This window comes from Rhinatrema bivittatum, chromosome 4 (assembly GCF_901001135.1).
Source record: "Rhinatrema bivittatum chromosome 4, aRhiBiv1.1, whole genome shotgun sequence".
In the NCBI taxonomy this organism is placed as follows: Eukaryota; Metazoa; Chordata; class Amphibia; order Gymnophiona; family Rhinatrematidae; genus Rhinatrema; species Rhinatrema bivittatum.
The window spans coordinates 74,424,544-74,443,103 of NC_042618.1; the positions used below are offsets into that span (position 1 = coordinate 74,424,544).

The following is an 18,560-nucleotide window of genomic DNA, read 5'->3' on the forward strand; positions in this document are numbered from 1 at the left end:
TGACACAAAGTGCCCTGGAGCTAGCCACCACTACAGCTTCCACTGCAGTCCCAAGCTCCCACTTGGCACCCCTGTGGGCCTTAGTGAAGAAGAGCTGATCTGGATCTCTGAAGAATATGTCTCAGCCAGAGGGAGCCCAGCTTGTGAAGAATTCCTTTACCTTTTTAGACCCGGAGGACTGGAAAGGGAAGTTGGAGCTTCTCCTGTCCAAGATGGAGAAAATCCTTCCACATAGTGGTGCCGCTCAAAGCCTCCCAGAGGCTCCTTTTTCATCCCAGGGGTTTCCCGTGGTGAGAGTAACTCCCCTCTCTGCAGTCATAGATTCGCCATCTCCAGGAGAGTCCATTTATCAGAAGGGGAAGAAGTGGCATCAGTGCACACTGAGTTCTTCCTAGAAATTTCCTCTTTGGAGCAGTGGAGGTCTTCTCCATGGATGCCACCATCATTTTTGGATCATGGCACAGTGTACTTCTGTGATCGGGGGAGGAGGAGGATTCCACGGGGATTCTCTGTGACTCTTTATTGGACTTGTCCCAGCATACTTTGCCTCTAGAAGATCTCTGCTCACATTTCCTGGATAAGATGGTAAACACTTGCCATCGTTGTCAGGAAGAGACCTGAGGACAGATATCTTAGGGCTGCTTCAGTTTCTAGTGGACACTGTCCATTCTGGTACATAGATTCCACAAAGATCTATTGATGAGGATGTTGCAGATGCCAATATCATGCCTTACAGTGGCCTGAAAGCTGAATCTGAAGTATAGGTGCTACCACACTATTTGGTGGTGGCAGTGTCAGCATGGAAGTACATGAAGTGCACTTGTGATCACTCTTACACGGGTCCTGGGAAGGACCCAAAGATGTTAAACCCTTGTAGGAAGAAGGTCCTTCATGGATCCATGCCTAGTGCTCAAATTGCTGTTCATACTGTACATGGAACAGTATTTTAATGAATTTATGCAGAAACTGAAACCTTTGACAGAGTCAGATCTGGAACTGGTTGAAATTCTGCTGAGCCATAGAGGTTGTAGAGTAATGTATGAAGCATCCGATCCACTCCATGTTCGAAGCTTTTGACACCACAGCCAGAACTTCAGCCTATTCCATCAGCACTCAAAGGCTTGCATGGTTGAGTGCAAGTGTCCTTCGTGAAGATGTGCATCACGTCTGGTGGATGTTCCCTGAGTTGGGAAAAACTTGTGTGGTGACAAGGTAAAATAGATGGTGGCTCTGATTAAGGAGCATCAGTTCACCCTACAGTTGGCAGTGGGAGACCAACCGGTCCCAGCCAAAAGTAGTAGTTTTTCCTACAAGCATCCATTCATACAAAGATGCTCCTTTCACTCTTTTCAATTCTCTTGAACTCCTACCATTTTTCAACAGCAGTACTTGCTTGCTAGAGGCCAGCAGAGGGAAAGGCATCAACTAAAGGCCCAGCAGCAGCTGCAGGCTAAGCCCACGACCAGTTTTTGATGATCTTGAGGCCTCATTCCCCACCTCTTCCAGTGGGGGGAGGAGGGTTCAGTCCTTCCTTCAGAAATCGGTTGGTGTCACCAGTGGGTGCTGAAAACTGTGGAAGCTGTTTACCTTTTGCATTTTTCTCACTTCTGACCCAACAGGCTTCAGCTCTGACATCTGTCAATCATCCCAGCTGCAGATGGAAGTAGTGTTGCTTCTGCGATAGAAGGCTATCAAACATCCCTTGATGGGAGTGTGGCAAGGGGTTCAGTATTTACTGATCCCCAAGAAGTCAGAGATTGAGACCTATTCTGGATTTTCATGGGCTGAAAAAAATATTGGTTCAGGAGAGGTTCAATATAAATGCCCTCCAGATAATTATTTTTCATTCAGTTAGAAGATTGAATATGCACTCTGAACCTGAAAGATGCTTATGCACCCATCCGCATTCACCTCTCTCACATGAAGTTCACATTTGTCATTTGGTGGCCATAAGAGTATTCACAAAATGCCTTGCAGTTAGTGGTTGTGTATCTGTATCAACAGGGCGTCTGCTATTCCCTTATCTGGACAATTGGTTGGTGATGGATCCATCTCTGACAGGAGTTCTGGAGTCCCTCATCATGACCATTGACTTCTCCAGTCTCTGGGTTCCTGATTAATTTCCCCAAATCCAAAATGACCCCTTCACAAGGGAATCAGTTCATAGGATCCTAGATAGACTCAGTCAAAGAGAAGGAATTTCTTCTAGTTAAGAAAACCACTTTACTGATGCACCTAGTGAGCTGTCTTCTACAGCAGGACCGAATACCAGTGAGATCAGCCCTGGTTCTTCTGATGCATATGGCTGCAGCCATGCATGTAGTCCTCTTGGTTTTTCTGCACATGTAGGGCCTTCAGTGGGCTTTCCAGAAATAGCAGGATCACCTCCTCCAATTGTTATCACATCAAATCATATAACCCCCAAGACGAAGGCATCCCTTTAGTGGTGGATGAATCCGAAGGTTCTCAAGGTGAGCTTCCTGCTGTGCATCCCAGTGCATCAAGTGATCTGTCTATTGATGCCTCCTCCAAGGGGTGGGGGCATACACAGAGGTCACGTGAACCCATGGGTCATGGTACACAGCAGGGGGCCATCTGCAGGTCAACTAGCTGGAGCTGCGAGCTGTTCATTATACGCTAGAAATGTTCTCTCACCTGATGTTGGGCAGGAGAATTTTGATCCAGATGGACAACTAAGTGGCTATGTTCTACATTAACAAGCAAGGAGGCATGGATTCGTACATCTTCTGTGTGAAGAAATTCTCCAAATCTGGTTATCGCAATACCCATCTCTAAGCAGCCTCTTTCAAGAGTCCAAAACATGTTGGTTGACCACCTAAACAGAGTACTGCAACCTCATGAGTGGTTCTTGAATTAAAGGGTCATAGGTGAGTTCAAGTTTTGGGGACTGCTGGTGTTTGACCTGTTTGTATCAGAAGACAATAAAAGGTCAAGTGGTTCTTCTGCATGTTTTGAGCAACCAAAGTTCAGCTCCAAATGCTTTGGTGCTGAACTAGAACAGTCACTTTTTGCATTCCTGCCAGTTACTCTCTTTGCTAGTACTATCCAGAAGGTCATACAGGTCAAGGCAAGATTGCTTCTCATAGTATCGGCCTGGCTACAGCAAGTGTAGTATCCATATCTTGTCTGTCAGCTAAGTCTCCAGTTTTGTTAGGGAGCTCTAAGACTTTCATCACTCAGGAGGTTGGCAGACTGTGCCATCCAAGCCTACTGTCGTTGGCACTCAGGGTGCGGATGTTGAACTCGTGGCAGTCTCCTTACTATTTCCTAAGGAGGTGGAGGACATGCTGATTTCAACAAGAAAACCTTCGATGATAAGAACCTACAGATTGAAATGGAAAAGGTTCTCAACATGATATGAGACCAGCCGACTGGATCCTTTTACCCTGTGGCCTGAAGGACTTTCTTCAATATCTGTTCTTCATCTCATCCTTGGGCCTAAGTACCTCTTCAGTTAAAGTTCAACTAAATGCCATTGTAGCATATCACTAGCAGGTGGAAGGCGCTCCAATCTTACCCACTTGTTGGCATCAAAGTTCATGAGAGGTTTGTGGCATTCTAAGTTCTGGTCAGTAAACCTTCAGTACCTTGGGACCTTAGCATGGTCCTTGCTCAACTCATGAAATCTCTTTTCCAACTTCATGAGTCAGTGGACTTGGAGTTTACCTGAAAAGTATCATTTCTTGTTACTGTCACTTTGGCATGAAGAGTAAACATAGTAACTTAGTAAATAAAGACCCAACTGGATCATCCAGGGTGCCCAGCAAGTTGCCTGGGTGGTAACTGCCACTCCATCTGATTTCGTATTTACCATACTTGCAGGTTTTTTTGCATCAAAGTGGTTCTGTACACAAACCCTAAGTTCCTTTCATAAGTGGTATCTGCATTTTACATTAACCAAATTATTGTGCTGTCTGCTTTCTTTCAGAGATTGCATGCACACAGAGGAGAAGGGGATTTTTCTCCTTGGCCTGCAAAAAAGCCCTAGCATATTACTTAAGAAGGATTCAACATCATCAAGCTGCTCAGCTGCTTGTATCCTTTGATCTCAATAGATTGAGCCTGGAAGTTGCCAAAATAATTTTAATCAGCCAGCAGACTGTATTGCACCCTGTTATGCACTGACTGGTTTGCAGATTACAAATGAGAGCCATGGGGATTTCAGTAGTTCATCTAAGGATCACATTCATTGAAGACATCTGCAAAGCTGCTGCTTGGTTATCAGTCCACACCTTTGTCCCACTTCTGTTGTGACCATATGTCTTGAAGAGATGGTAACTTTGGACAAGTTTTGCACAACCTGCTCAGTTGTCCACTAGGACAGCGGTTCTCAACCAGTTTGTCGTGACACTTCCCAGTCCCTTGCTGGCCCAGCTGCTCCTCCTGCTCCAGCGAAATGCAACTCTTCCTCAGCCCAAGTGGAACGTGGCAGGAGACCTGGAGTCAGTGGCACCAGCATGGTCTCTTCTTCCCACCCCTGTAGCCCGGAAAAGGAAGTGGAGTGCAGCAGCAGCAAGTGCGGGAAGAGGAGACCCTGTTAGGTAAAGAAGATCAGTGCGGCCTGGAGCAAAACGAGGAGCAACGTCAGCCCCTGCAGCCAATGTGACTCCTTCACGAGGCCACAAAGGCTGGAAGAGGAGGAGGCTGTTGCTGCCACTAGTTCGGTAGGGAATGAGTGAGTGAGCAAGTGTGTGTGTGTGTGACAATATGTGTGTGTGTGTGACAATATGTGTGTGTGTGTGACAGTATGTATGTAAGTGTGTGATTAAGAACCTGTGTGTATGAGAGAGAGCATGTGTGATTGATAGCCTATGTAAGTGAGAGCGAATGTGGGTTAATTGTGTGATTGAGAGCCTATGTGTGTGACTGACAGAGAGGAGAAATTTGCAAACAACCCCCATCCCCGCCTCCTAATTCACAACAATCTCAGGGCACTTGGAAATCGAATGTTTGCAGGTATGGAACCCTGAAAACTGAAACCCTTACTCCATCCCTCGGATTTCCGTACAGTACTTCAAACGACCATTCTTGCCAAACTAGATTATTGTAACTCCCTCCTCCTAGGTTTACCAAAAAGCTTCATCCACCCTTTAGAAATATTACAAAACACAGCTGCCCAGATCCTCACCAGCACACATAGAAATGAACACATAACACCTGTTTTAAAGGATCTACATTGGCTGCCAATTGCATACCGCATTCAATACAAGACCCTCTCACTCATACACAAGGCGCTGTACAATCCAGAGATGAACTGGTTTAGCGACTCCCTTAGCTTCCACCAGACCACTAAACCCACCAGACACCAATACCTTGCCACCATTCAGACCCCCTCACACAGAACCACAAACTTGGCCTCCACCAGAGCACGTGCGCTCTCGGTAGCAGGTCCCGCCCTCTGGAATACAATGCCAGTAGAGTTACGCCAGGAAGACTGCCACAAAACATTTAATCAAAAACTTAAGACTTGGCTTTTCACTAAAGCTTACACCTAATACCTTTCAGCTCACACTTCAGCCCATTTCATCCCTCCCCTTCCCCAAAAGTTCGCCTCCCGTTTAAATCCCTCCCCTTCGAACTACACTTTAAAATCCTCTATTTCCTATCTTGTTTTATTCTCACCAGAATCTTATGCAATGTATAAACTCTTCAGCTTAAGCATTTCTCTGTTGTCCCTCCTGCTATCATTTTGTACCACTAATGTGTATATTATTGTATACTATCTTACAGTTCTACGTTTAGCTTCTTCAATGGTTGCATTCAATCCCTGTAAATATTTTTACCCACCCCAGTTGCTGTTTTTGATCCCTATCTTCACTTCATGTCAAACGCTTGCATGCGTATGGTTTTTGTTACATTGTAAACAGATGTGATATCACTGATGAATGTCGGTATATAAAACCAATAAATAAAATAAATAAATATGGAGAACAGAGCATTTTTTAATCCTTATTATTTTTAATTATTGCATCTGTGGCTGCTGCTTTGAAATATTTTATTGGTGTCTAGAACTTTTTTGAGTTTTTAATTATCGGATATTCCATTCATCATTTGTTCTGAAATAATCTGTTCTTTTTATTAGTATGGTTTTACTGCTGTTTTATATTTCTTGCTTTATTTTGAGGACTGATTTCTCTCTTTCCTTTGCTGCTCTGCATATAGAGAGACTGACTTGTTTCGGTTTCCAGTTCAGTTTTCGTCTGCATGTTTCTATTTATGCTTTATGGTTTCTCTATTCTTTGTTAGGTGAGGGTCTGCACATGTGACTGAGGTGAGGTATTCTGCTGCATGTAATTTCTGGGTAGGGCTCTATAGCAGCCTGGCTTTTTCCATTTTCATAATAGAAGTTTTGGAGTTTTAAGGCCTGGTGTAATATTTTCAGTGTTGCCTTTTCTTAGGAAACGTGGTTACAGTTTGAGTGCTGGAAGTTGGTGCTGTTCTGGTATGGGAGATTCACTATTTATATAATTTATGTTCAGAGAGAGTAGTCTTATTTTTCCCTTATGTCATTCTTATCTATTAAAGTAATACAGGACCTTTTTTTTTTCCCGCCATAGATTGTAATAAGCAGTGTGTCCCGACTGAAAAAAGGTTGAGAACCACTGCACTAGGGTCTAGGTTGCATGTTTCTGTAGTTGCTCTGTTTTTCTACCCTCAGCTTGGGACTCCTCACATGTTATGGCTAATTCATGCTTGCTTGTCAATGCAGAAAGTACATTTGCTTACCTGTAACAGGGTTCTTCATAGACAGCAGGATGACGTAGTCTTGCTTAATACCTGCCCACATCCCTAGAGAGTCGACTACCTAGTTAAAGCTTAAGCTCAGGAAAAGACTGAGGGGATCATGAGGCAGCGCATGTGTGGGGATTCCACACATGCTCAATAAAGTCTCTGATTTCTGAGAACTGGATTCATTTTGGCACCATCGGATGACATCACCTACACATTATGGATAATTCATCCTGCTGTCTATGGAGAGCCCTGTTTACGGATAAGCAGACTTGCTTTATTTACTAAGTAGTGGATATCAAACATAAGGCATATTTGATTGGTATTAAATGCAAAAATAGAAGAATACAGATTGGTTAATATAACTACCACAAAAAGAAAATTAAACCTGACAGTGGTAAACTTGATTTATAAAAACATTTTTCATTACACATGTAAATTAAAATATATTTAATGGAAACAATTATTTAAATATTAAATATTTACCACACAAACAATTATGTTGGCAAAAAACAAATAATTTAGAAGACAACAAATGTCCATCGAAAAATCACCAAACATCTGTAGCTATCAGTAGTAAATTCAAGTTCCATTCAGCAAAGAAATTGATTGCTCTGAGATCAAAATGTTCTCCCTTTCTGCTTAACTGGAGAAATTATTGCGCCCTCTGTCATATAATTGAACAACTCTGGGATGAATACAGATTCCAGAAAATTATTAAACCTTATAATCAATAGCATGCCGTATATTGCATGTTCAAACAATAGTCCCATTCCACAGTTATTCCAGAAAACTGTCCTTATGATCAAAGAATTATCCCGCATTGGGCCATGTTTCGCTGAACAACAGCTTCCATCAGGGAAACTTCAGAAATAGTCTCACATTTGCTAAAAATATAAAACACAAAAATAGCTGCTGTACAAAAACTCAAACTGTCAACAAAGGAAAGAAAATTTTTACTTATAACACCCTTCACTAATGGACTTCAGCAATGCCAACCATGTGAAGCCCATCATGGTAGAAAACCAAGAAAGTCATGTCATCCCCAGCTGCCAGCGTTTATAGAAAAAGCACAATACCACGTAATGGTTTGCTGTCTCTGATGCTTATATAATGACTTACTTTTTCTAAAATGCTTGCCTTTTGGCAGTCGGGTATCGTGATCATCTTGATTTTCAAACTGTGATAGGCTTTACTGCTGAAGTCCATTTGTTAGAAGTGGTATAAGTAACAGTTTTTTGCTTTAATAAATACTGATGTTTGATTTTATTGACTGACATTTTTTGTCTTCTAAATTTTTATTTTGTGATATCACTTTGTGTTTTTATATGGTAAAATTTTTAATATTTAATTTTTTTCCATTAAATATTTGATATTGTGGCTAAACAGAAGTTATGCATGCTCTGTGGTTTATTCTGCCCTGTGACACTTTTCCCCCAGAGAACTAATTTCCTCTGTGCTGACCTGCAAGTGGTGTTTGACCTCCGCACTGTAATTCAAGCAGAGGTTTTGGGTGCTGCCTTAATCAAGAAGAAAGCTTAAATAGCATACACATCTCAGCACCCCTGAGGGAAATGTAAGATTAAAACTTCCTCTAGTACCATTGGCCAGAAAACTATTACCAGAAGGCCATTGGTCAGGGAGTGATTGTTAGTATTTTGTGCACTGATTGGCCCTGAAGATGCCAGAACTCTCTAGTCTTGACTGGGAATACAGAGGGAGTAGAACTCTGTGCTGAGGCATTCATGTGGGCAGCCTTTTCCTGATCTTCCCAGGTACTAGATAAATAGTGAAAAGTGTTCAGTTAACCTTTGCTGTTTTACCTGTTCCTGTTTTCAGATTAGATCTTTTTTCTGTTCATTGTTCTTACTTTTTTGTTAATAAACTTATTACTTTGTTAGCTCTGCCTGTCTTGTATTTGGTCTGTAGGTGTATTTCTAGGAACTGTGTGACCTGGGTTGTCTGGGATTCCTGTGTCCCTAGAAACCACCAGAGGATACTTGCAGGCAGGGTACTTGCCCAAAGGCAAGCCAGAACCCACTGGCGGGTGGAGGTTGCCAGTGTAGGAACATGTGTGCAGGTGCATGCAGGCGGGCCTGGGCAGTGCTTGGCAAGATCCTCCAAGTGGCTACAGGGTTTACCTTAAGTGGATGTTAAGGGTAGAGCTGAGATGATATTTGACAGACCCTCTGTTCTTTTCTGGTGGCAGAGGTGGAATCAGGCTCAATGTGTGTGGTGAAGGTCACTACCCACTGAGTGGTTCAGAGTGTTTATTTTTTTTGCTCTGCAACTTGCAGACACAGAAAGTAGTGAACGAGTGCAACAGCAGCAGGATTCCTTCCCCCATTCACACTCTGTTGGTAGAGTTAGATTATTAGTTGTGTGCTGATGGCAAACGACCACATGCCAAGAGTGGACAGCAGAGACTGACACTGGACATGTCTCTCTCAGCACAAGAGTATCTGGATGACCACAGTGACGAGGAGATACTGGTCATGCCCGTTGCAGTGAGGGAGTACCAGCACATCCTGAGTTCCACTCTGGGTGGGAGATTAGACTCCCTACTGGCAGAAACCAGAAAACTGGTGGGGCCTGATGCCAACCAGCTGAAATCTGTCAGATCTACATGCAGTGGCATCAGGAAGACTAGCAGCAGCAAGAGCAGGAAGACCAATGGCAAGAAGAACAGGAATTTCAGCTGCAGAAAATGAAGCTGGAGAGGGAAATGGCTTGTATCCAAGGTTGCAGCCCATCCTCTGTGCCAAAGGCAGACTGGATCTACCACCCAGATAGGACCCAACTTGTGTTTGCACAGTTTGACACCCAAGATGACATTAATGGGTATCTAACTGCCTTCAAAAAGATTTGCCACCTCAGTGAGATTCCTGAGAAAGACTGTGTGGTTTTTGGGAGGAAAGCTCACTGGGAAAGCACATGAGGCATTTCAAGGACTGTCTTTAGAGACATGCTCCCAGTTTGAGAAGGTGTGCAAGGCTTTATTGAACCATTATTTTATTACCCCTTTGACTTACAGAATCAAGTTCTGGAATTTGCAGAAGGAGATGGATGATACTCAGTGAGTTTTTGATCCAGCTGATTCCAATAAAGCCAGTGGCTTATTGGATTGGAAGTTAAAACCCTGGAAGACTTCTGAAACCTGATGGTCTAGGAGCAGTTTTTACAATGATGATGTCCAGAGGTGAGAGTGTTCAAGATCACCATCCTCGTATTCCAGAGAAGGCAGCTGAGCTGGCTGACATCTTTGTGGCTAACAGTCCCTAGTTAGCAAAGAGAAACTGTCCATACCCACAGCAGCAAGGAATTAAAGGCGGTCAAGACCCCAAGTCTTATGTTTCTGCAATCTCAGTAAATCAGCAAGCCTCCCATTTTTTTGCAAAAACCTAAAGACTTTAAGGATGAACATCCTTGTTATCAGTGTGGGCACACAGGTCATTTCAAGGTGGATTGCTTATACACCCCCAAGTCTGCACTGAGAAACACTCCAGCTTCAGCATCGAATCTTACAGCTTTCAAGGGCAGTCCCAGTTCTAGGGAAGAGGCCTATGCAGTAGCAACAAAAGGAGTTACTGGACATTTATCAAATGAGGAGGCAGATGAACTTCAACAATACAGCATCCCAGCAACTGTGAATCGGGCCCAAATATTTGGGCTTGTGGACACTGGCTCTAACATAACTTTACGTGACCAGAGCTGGTGCCAGAAGATGCTGTTTTTCTGGGGCATACTGCAGATGTAATGTTGGCCAATGAAACCCAAGAAACTGTATCCATTGCTCGATTATACCTGGATTGGAGTACCAAGCCTTAGATGCAGAGAAGTAGGAGTAATTAAGAATATGCTGGTACTAATGCTGTGTGGGATAGACATGGGGCAATTGAACATTTCTCTTGAAAGTGCAATCCATGTCTCTGCCCTGGTAACCCAAAGTCAGAGTCGAGCAGCCCAACATGTGGAACCAGTGGAGCTCAATCTTCCAGTTCCAGACCCTGATCCAGTTCCGATAGAATCAGCTGATCATGCCACAGGGAAACGTTCTCCATTGATTCCAGCAGAGCCAGCTCTGAGGTAACCAGAGCCATGAGTATGGGAGTGTTTGACTCATCTGACATACCTACTGACCAGACTGTTGACCCTGATCAAAGTGAGTCACCAGCAGAGACTCTTCCAGTTATGCATACTGACATAGGACAGAGACATGCTTTCCACGAAGCATAACATTCTGATGCTGACGTGGAAGCCCTGCGGCAGTGGGCTGACCAGCCATCAGAGCAAAACCAGAATGACTGTATCCTATGGAAAGTGGGCTTGCTGTACAGGGAGATTGATCCTGTTGATGCTAGCAGGCCCTGAACAGCAGGCAGGCAACTTATAGTACTCAAAGCATACAGGGAACAACTCTTGTAGATTGCGCATGACATTCTACTAGCAGGACACTAGGCATTGACATGCATATATACCCGATTGACAAAACTTTTACTGGCTAGGAATATCTTGAGCTGCAGATGAATATTGTCGAAGTGTGTTGCATGCCAAAGAGTGGGTAAGTCCCAAAATCATCCCTGTGCACCCCTGAAATCCCTACCAATTATCAGTAAACCATTTGAGAGAATAGCAGTGGATATAGTGGAACCTGTAGCCATCCTCAGTCGGACTGGGAAAAATTATATACAGATGGTGGTGGGCTTTGCTAAAAGGTACCTTGAAATAGTAACCTTATCCTCAATAGAAGCAGAGAAAGTTGCCACTTCCCTGCTAGAAATATTTTCCGGAGTAGGATATCCACGAGAAATACTCTCAGATCAAGGGGGGGCACAATTTGTCTGCACTGATCCAAAATCTTCTGACACACTGTGAGGTAAAATCTATCTGTACCACCCCATATCATCCTGAAACTAATGGGTTGGTGGAGAAGTTTAACGGGACTTTAAATCATGTTAAAGACTTTTGCAGAGTTGGGATACTGGGACTAGGAAAAGTATTTACATTACCTACCATTTGCCTACAGAGTAGTACCCTAGGATTCTACTGGATTTTCCCTGTTCATGTTGCTTTTTGGCTGGAGGATGAGAGGGAGGGTCCCTCTCACCCTCTCAAAATAGAAATTAGCATATCTGTCATGTAGATATGATAAAGGTTTATGCTGATCGCACAGCAATGGTGCTGGCTGTATGTAGCTCACCAGAGGAGTGTCAGGATAGTTAGCCCTTATCTGATCTCCTAAAAGAGACACTACCTGAAGGATATATATAATAAGTTGTTGTGGGAGAGTAGTTAAATCCTACACGGAAATAGCTAAAAGTAGTATTGCAAGCATATGCTGATGTATTTTCTACTAAACCAAGAACTACTGATTTTGCAATTCACAGTGTAGAAACTGGTTACCATAAACCACTGAAACAGTGCTTATTTGATATTTGCTGAGATTGAGAAGCAAATGAAACAGGAGTTTGATAGAGATGTTTGTTCTAGTTGTTATAAAGAAATCTCATAGTCCCTGGGCTGCTTCTGTAGTTCCTGCTCCGAAGAAAAATGCTACAACCTGCTTCTATGTGGACTACAGGAAACTTAATGAGTGTACTCTATACTTATCCAATGCCCCAGATGGTCCAGTTGCTAGATCACTTAGTCGGGGCCCAGTACCTAACCACTATGGACCTTAGTCGTGGGTATTGGCAGATCCCCGAACTGCTGCTGCTCAGGAATGGTCTGCATGTACTACATTATTGGCCAATGGCGCACCTAGAGTTTCATGGCTGCATGCAATAGCCCTTAGAACAGATGAGCCCTGCAGTAGGGAAAATTTCTTCTGAGAAGAGTGAGGCAGTAGCTCCAATTAGACTACTGTGCAATGCTGCAGCTGTTTCTGATCTACCCTTATTTAATGAAAGAAGGTACACAAATGAGCCACAGTCATTAGTGGACAAGGGAAAAGACTCTGGAAACACATGTTCCACTTGACCTTTAATATTTTTGAGACAGCATTGAAGTCTCTGCAGTAGGTATTTTTGCCTACAAACTTATCTGACTGCAGGCCTCATACCTATGACAGAATATCCAATATAGGCTCTTTACAGTTACAATCAAGAAAATGGTGGCTCAGTGCATTACTTCAGACACTTTCCTCTGCTACTCCAAACCAACTGTCCTCAACAGGAGGCACTTCTATCCTCAGAAGTAATACTTTCATCATACCCATTGTCAACATCAATCACAGGTACCTTGCTCTCATCTCAGACTGAAGAGGACCCAGAATCTACAGCTAGCATACCAGCCAAAAACCTGAGATGGGTTTCTGCTGGATTGGGGAAAGCATAGTCGGGATCTGTGCCAAAAACCTTTCCTGTGGGAGGCAAGCTGAGGTTTTATGTAAACTGTTGGCATAGAGTAACTTCAGACACACTTGGATTTTCAGCATAGTCAGAAGAGGATACAGATTCTGCCTATTTGATATACCCCTCCAAATTGCCCACTAAGAAGCTCATGGGAAACATCTTAGCATCCAGAACTGCTGCAAAAGGAGCTCTCCTCCCTCTTGGAGGCCAATACAGTTAAACCTGTTCCTCCAAGAGAAAGAGGACAGGGATTCTACTCCAAGTATTTCCTGATTCCAGACCATAGAGAGGACTCCATCCCATCCTAGACCTGAGGGCTTTAAACAAGTACTCTGTAAGAGAAAAGTTCAAAATACTTTCCCTCGGCACCTTGATTTCCTCCCTTGAAAAACAAGACTGGCTATACTCTCTAGATCTAAAAGATGCTTAAATCCACATAGGTATTTCCAGCTCACAGAAAGTATCTCAGATTTGTAGTAGGGAAACACTACCTCCAGATTCACTTGTTACCCTTTGGCCTGGCATCAGTGCCCCATATATTCATAAAATGCTTTGTGGTGGCTGCATATTTGCACAAGTTTGGGTGCGTGTATTTCTCTTAACTGGACAATTGGCTAGTCAAGAGCCTATCTCAGAGGTGCTGCACAATCAATGAGCAAAACCATCCAGTTGTTGGGAGTTGCTAGAGTTCATCATCAATTGAGCCCTCAGCTCAACGAATATTTATAGTTCTGCTAGACATCACTTGGGCAAAGACCTTTCTTCCACAAGAAATGATTACCACAGTGATATCCACTGTGGAGAGGATAACAGCAAATCAGCAGATGCCAGCATGAGATATGTTGAGGTTTTTGGGCCTCATGGCTTAAACACTGCATGTAGCCCCCGTGGCATGTCCTCACATAGAAATGACGGCAGAAAAAGACCAAACAGCCCATCCAGTCTGCCCAGCAAGCTTTCGCACTTTTTTTTTTCTCTCACATACTTATCTGTTTCTCTTGGCTCTTAGTAACCTTTTTTATTCTATTTCCCTTCCACCCCTCCATTAATGTAGAGAGCAGTGTTGGAACTGCATCTAAGTGCAATAGCTTAATTAGTTAGGGGTATTACCACCGCAATAAGCAAGCTACACCCATGCTTATCTGTTTATCCAGACTATGTAATTCAGTCCTTGTTGGTTGTTGCCTGAATATAGATCCACCTTTTTTCATTCCCCCCTGCTGTTGAAGCAGAGAGCCATGCTGGCTATGCATTGAAAGTGAGAAGTCTCAATGGAATCAAGCCACTCAGGATCTTCAAGATAGTATCCATATCACCCAGCATCTGTCCTTGCGGATGATTCATTCCAACCTAGCCAAAGGAATTGCCTTCCAAATTCCTCCAGTACAAATTGTCCTAACCATGGATGTGTCTAGCCTGGGCTGGGGAGCTCCTGTACTCTGCATTCAGGGTCTCTGATCTGCTTGGGAAAAATGTCATCAGATGAATTTTCTCAAGCTAAGGACCGTATGGTACATTCTAAAGATTTTCAGGGATTATTTGTCCAACAAAATTGTCCTCATCCAAACAAACTCAAGTCACTATGTTCTATATCAACAAGCAGGGAAGAACGGGATCATTCATCCTGTGTCATGAAACTCTCCTGATATGGACAGGGCCATTTCCCATGGCATGGTTCTCAGAGCCACGCATCTAGCGAGCAAGAAGAATGTCTTGGTGGACAGACTGAGTAAAGTCGTGGAACCCCACAGATGGTCTCTGGACAGGTGAATAGCAAACCATATATTCTGTGAGTAGGGAACACTTGTGGTAGATCTGTTGACATCTCTTCCAAACAGAAAGGGCTCAAACTTCTGCTCCAGGAGAGGGATGCACAGAATAATCTCAGATGCCTTTAACCCTAAATTGGGGACAGGGCCTTCTGTATATGCATCCTCTAGTTCCTCTGGTGGCAATGACCTTGCTGAAATTCAGAAGAGCCTGGGGAGCTGTGATGGATTTACTATATTTTCCCCTTTAACCTATGTGGGTCCAGGCACTTAGCTTGGTCCATCTTAAATCCTACAGAGAGAGAGCTCTGTGGGTGGGACCCTGCTGAAAGAGGATTAAGAATGGAGCCCAGCTGGGATCAGGAGGCTCCCATGTCTCCAGGAACAAGGAGCTCCTGACCCCTTCTGAAAGTTTGTGAGTACACTGTCCTAAGGAGGCAAGCCAGTCTACTATTGTGTTAAGAGTAATAAAACTTGAAACTGCATTAGAAAAGGCTAGCGTCATTGTAGTTTCCTGCTCCACACCAGATGATTTGCTTGGTCATCCTCACAGGGACTATGATCCTCATAGCTCCCTATTAGCTGAGACAGATTTGGTTTCTACTCCTGTGAGAGATGTTCCTCAGGAATCTAATCAGGTTGGGGAATTCCCCAACTCACACCACTCAGAATCAGCAGCTATTGTGCCACTCCAGCATCAGGTCCTTGAACCTCACAGCCTGGATGTTGAAAGGGGTAGCCCTGCAACCTCTAAACCTGTCCAAGGGTGTTTGTGGTATTCTTCTGGCTTCTGAAAGGATTCCATGAAGAATTCCTTTGGTTTAAAATGCAGGGGGTTTTCTGTGTGGTGGGAGAAAAAAGTCTTGTGAAGGAGTATCCCTGAAACCCTCCTTAGCCAGTTCTGGACCAAGCATCTAGCCTGGCCCACCTTAAAAGCTAGAGACATAGGTAGCTTGGTACAGAAAAGGGCGACCAAAATAATAAAAGGGATGGAATGGCTCCCTTATGAGGAAAGGCTAAAGAAGTTAGGGTTCTTAAGCTTGGAAAAGAGTCAGCTGATGGGGGGATATGATAGAAGTCTATAAAATTATGTGAGGACTAGAATTTGTAAATGTGAATGGAAGGAATAGGGGGCACTACATGAAGTTAGCAAGTGGCATATTTAAAACAGATCAGAGAAAATTCGTTTTCACTCAATGCACAATTAAGCTCTGGAATTTGTTGCCGGAGGATGTGGTTAGGGCAGATAGTGTAGCCGGATTTAAAAAATGTTTGGACAAGTTTCTAGAGGAGAGGTCCATAAACTATTAATCAAGTTGACTTAGAGAATAACTACTGCGACTGGCATTAGTAGCATAGGATCTATTTAATGTTTTTGGGTACCTGCCAGTTACTTGTGACCTGGTTGGCTACAGTTGGAAACAGGATGCTGGGCTTGATGGATCCTCGGGATGACCCAGTATGGCGGCACCTTATGTTCTTAATTTTTTTTTTCTGGGCAACCTAATTCCATTTTAAAGCCTAGCACAGAGCAGGAACTTGTGCTGAGAAGTTTTGGTATAGAAAGAAGCTCAGACCAGGGATTCACAGTAAAGGAAAAGAAACAAATTTTAGAAACCTGTATTTCTGCACAGAGAACAGTATGATGCAGAAGCAGTTCTGCTTGGGCACAGAGCACTGGAAAGAGTGAATAGGAGCTAAGGGAAAACCTAGAGAGAAAAAGAAGTACGTACAAATGTTATTGTATGGTTCCTGCAGAGAGAAGCAGTCTGGTGCAGAAACAGTGCTGGCAAGCATGTGTACACAGCATTGGAAAAAGTAAGAGTAGCTTAGAGAAAAAAAAGAATTTCCCTGGAGCCTGGGTGTAGTAGTAAGTTGAAGGGTTTGATTTTATATTGAGCTAAAGGGGCTAGCCTTGTCAGAGGAAGTCAGTTGACCAGTGAATAAGTTAAAGCCAAACAGGCAGGGTTTTATTTTGGTTTGTGTGAAAAGGAGAGAGGATGGCTTGGAGGCCTGGAAGCAAGACAAATGCAGCAAACCTATACGAGTTACCTGTGTGGGAATGTACCACCCAGGGATATGAAAACCCAGAGGTATAAGAAAAAAGTAAAAGGCACTATCAAGAAACCTGGTGAAAAACCAATGGTGGCAGTGATTACACCATTGGAGCAGATGCTGAAAGGGCACCTAGAAGTGCAAAAGCAAGCCAGTAGAGGACAAGAAAAGGGTGGGGAAGTCTGAGGAATGAGCCCAGAGTAACCATAGATCGCATGCAAGAGGTGGAGCCTTGCAGAGTGGCCTGAAGGAGATAGTGAAGAGAGGCCTGACAGAGGCAATACAGAGAAACTGGTCGGAGCAGCTGTGGAGAGGCTTGAAGAGGTGATAAAGACTGAGAAGGAGATGGAGAAAATTGTTGGTAATGAAGCAGATTAAAAAAAAAGCAAAATCGCTTGGCAGTGCAGAACCACAGCCTGCTAAAAAGCATAATAAAGAGAGAATAGAGCAAGCACGCTCTGGAAGTTTTGAGGAAGAACAGAGTTTTCCAAGGGAAGCATCAGTACCTTAAATAATGCCAGGACTACCTGGTAGAAAGGGGTTCTAGAAAGAATGTGCCTCAAAGAGGAGGATTGGAACTCAGAGCTTCTTTTGGACTCGCGTAAAATTGTATGGGTTAGACGAGCTGCTATTAAGTTAGATAATAGAAACAAAATAGGATGCTTAAGTGACCTAATGTATGTTAAATTGTGGGGTTGCTGGGGAAAAAGCACTCCAGGGGGAGTAAAGATACTCCCCCTGGATATCTGTGAAGGAGTGCCCTGAAGACTTTCTTAACCAGTGCTGGACCAGGCATCTAGCCTGGTCCACCTAAAAGCTAGAGAGTGGGTGGGTGGATTCCAGAAAGCTGGCATACAAATCTGGGCCCAGCTGGGAAGAGACAGGCCCCAGATCTCCAGGAGAAGGAAGCTCCTGTAAGAAGGTGAATATTGAAGATAAATGCAAAGAGTGAATGTGGCTGAAGGCAAACTACTTGTGCTGGATAAAGTGCTTGTGGCAAAGTTTATGCAAGAAGTCAGAGTCTGCCCTCTGAGGAGTTAAACCATTTGTGCTATCTCACAGGTCCCTTTCTTCTGTTCCTTTTATTGTATTTTATTGATTTCTATTTATGATCACATTTTAATTTTTATATGTGTCTTTTAATGGAATCCACCATGATCTATGGAATGTGCGGAATATCAATTTTTGCAAATAAATAAAAACTGATCACATTCTACATTTCTCCTAGTCCGGGTAGAAAACTAACTCGGGGGTCACCTCAGTGCAATTAATGCTCATCACAACCACATAGAAGGTAAATCCATCTTCATATAGCCATTAGTTATCTGTTTCATGTGGGGCTTCATTGGGGTATGCTTCAAATCAAGCCTTCCACTGCGTAATGGGACCTCAAATTAGTATTGCCCCAGCTGATAAAAACTCCTTTTGAGCCTCTGGACACCTGTGAGAGCTGAATTACCTGACTTTGAAAGTCGTATTTTTGTCAGTGATCATGTTGGCATGCAGAATTAGTGAGCTTCAGGCTCTAGTGACTTAGCAGCATTATACTGAGTTTTTCAGCAACAGGATGGTTATGTACATGCATCCTAAGTTTTTGCTTAAAGTAGTTCCAGACTTTCACATTAACCAGTCA

The 18,560-nt window shown here is 43.4% G+C and overlaps 1 protein-coding gene across 3 annotated transcripts in view; it reads left to right on the forward strand.

Annotated features, from left to right (window-relative positions):
* Positions 1 to 18,560, forward strand: part of MAP4K5 (mitogen-activated protein kinase kinase kinase kinase 5) — a 341,354-nt gene that overhangs the window by 279,691 nt on the left and 43,103 nt on the right. The gene's annotated exons all lie outside the window — the stretch shown is intronic.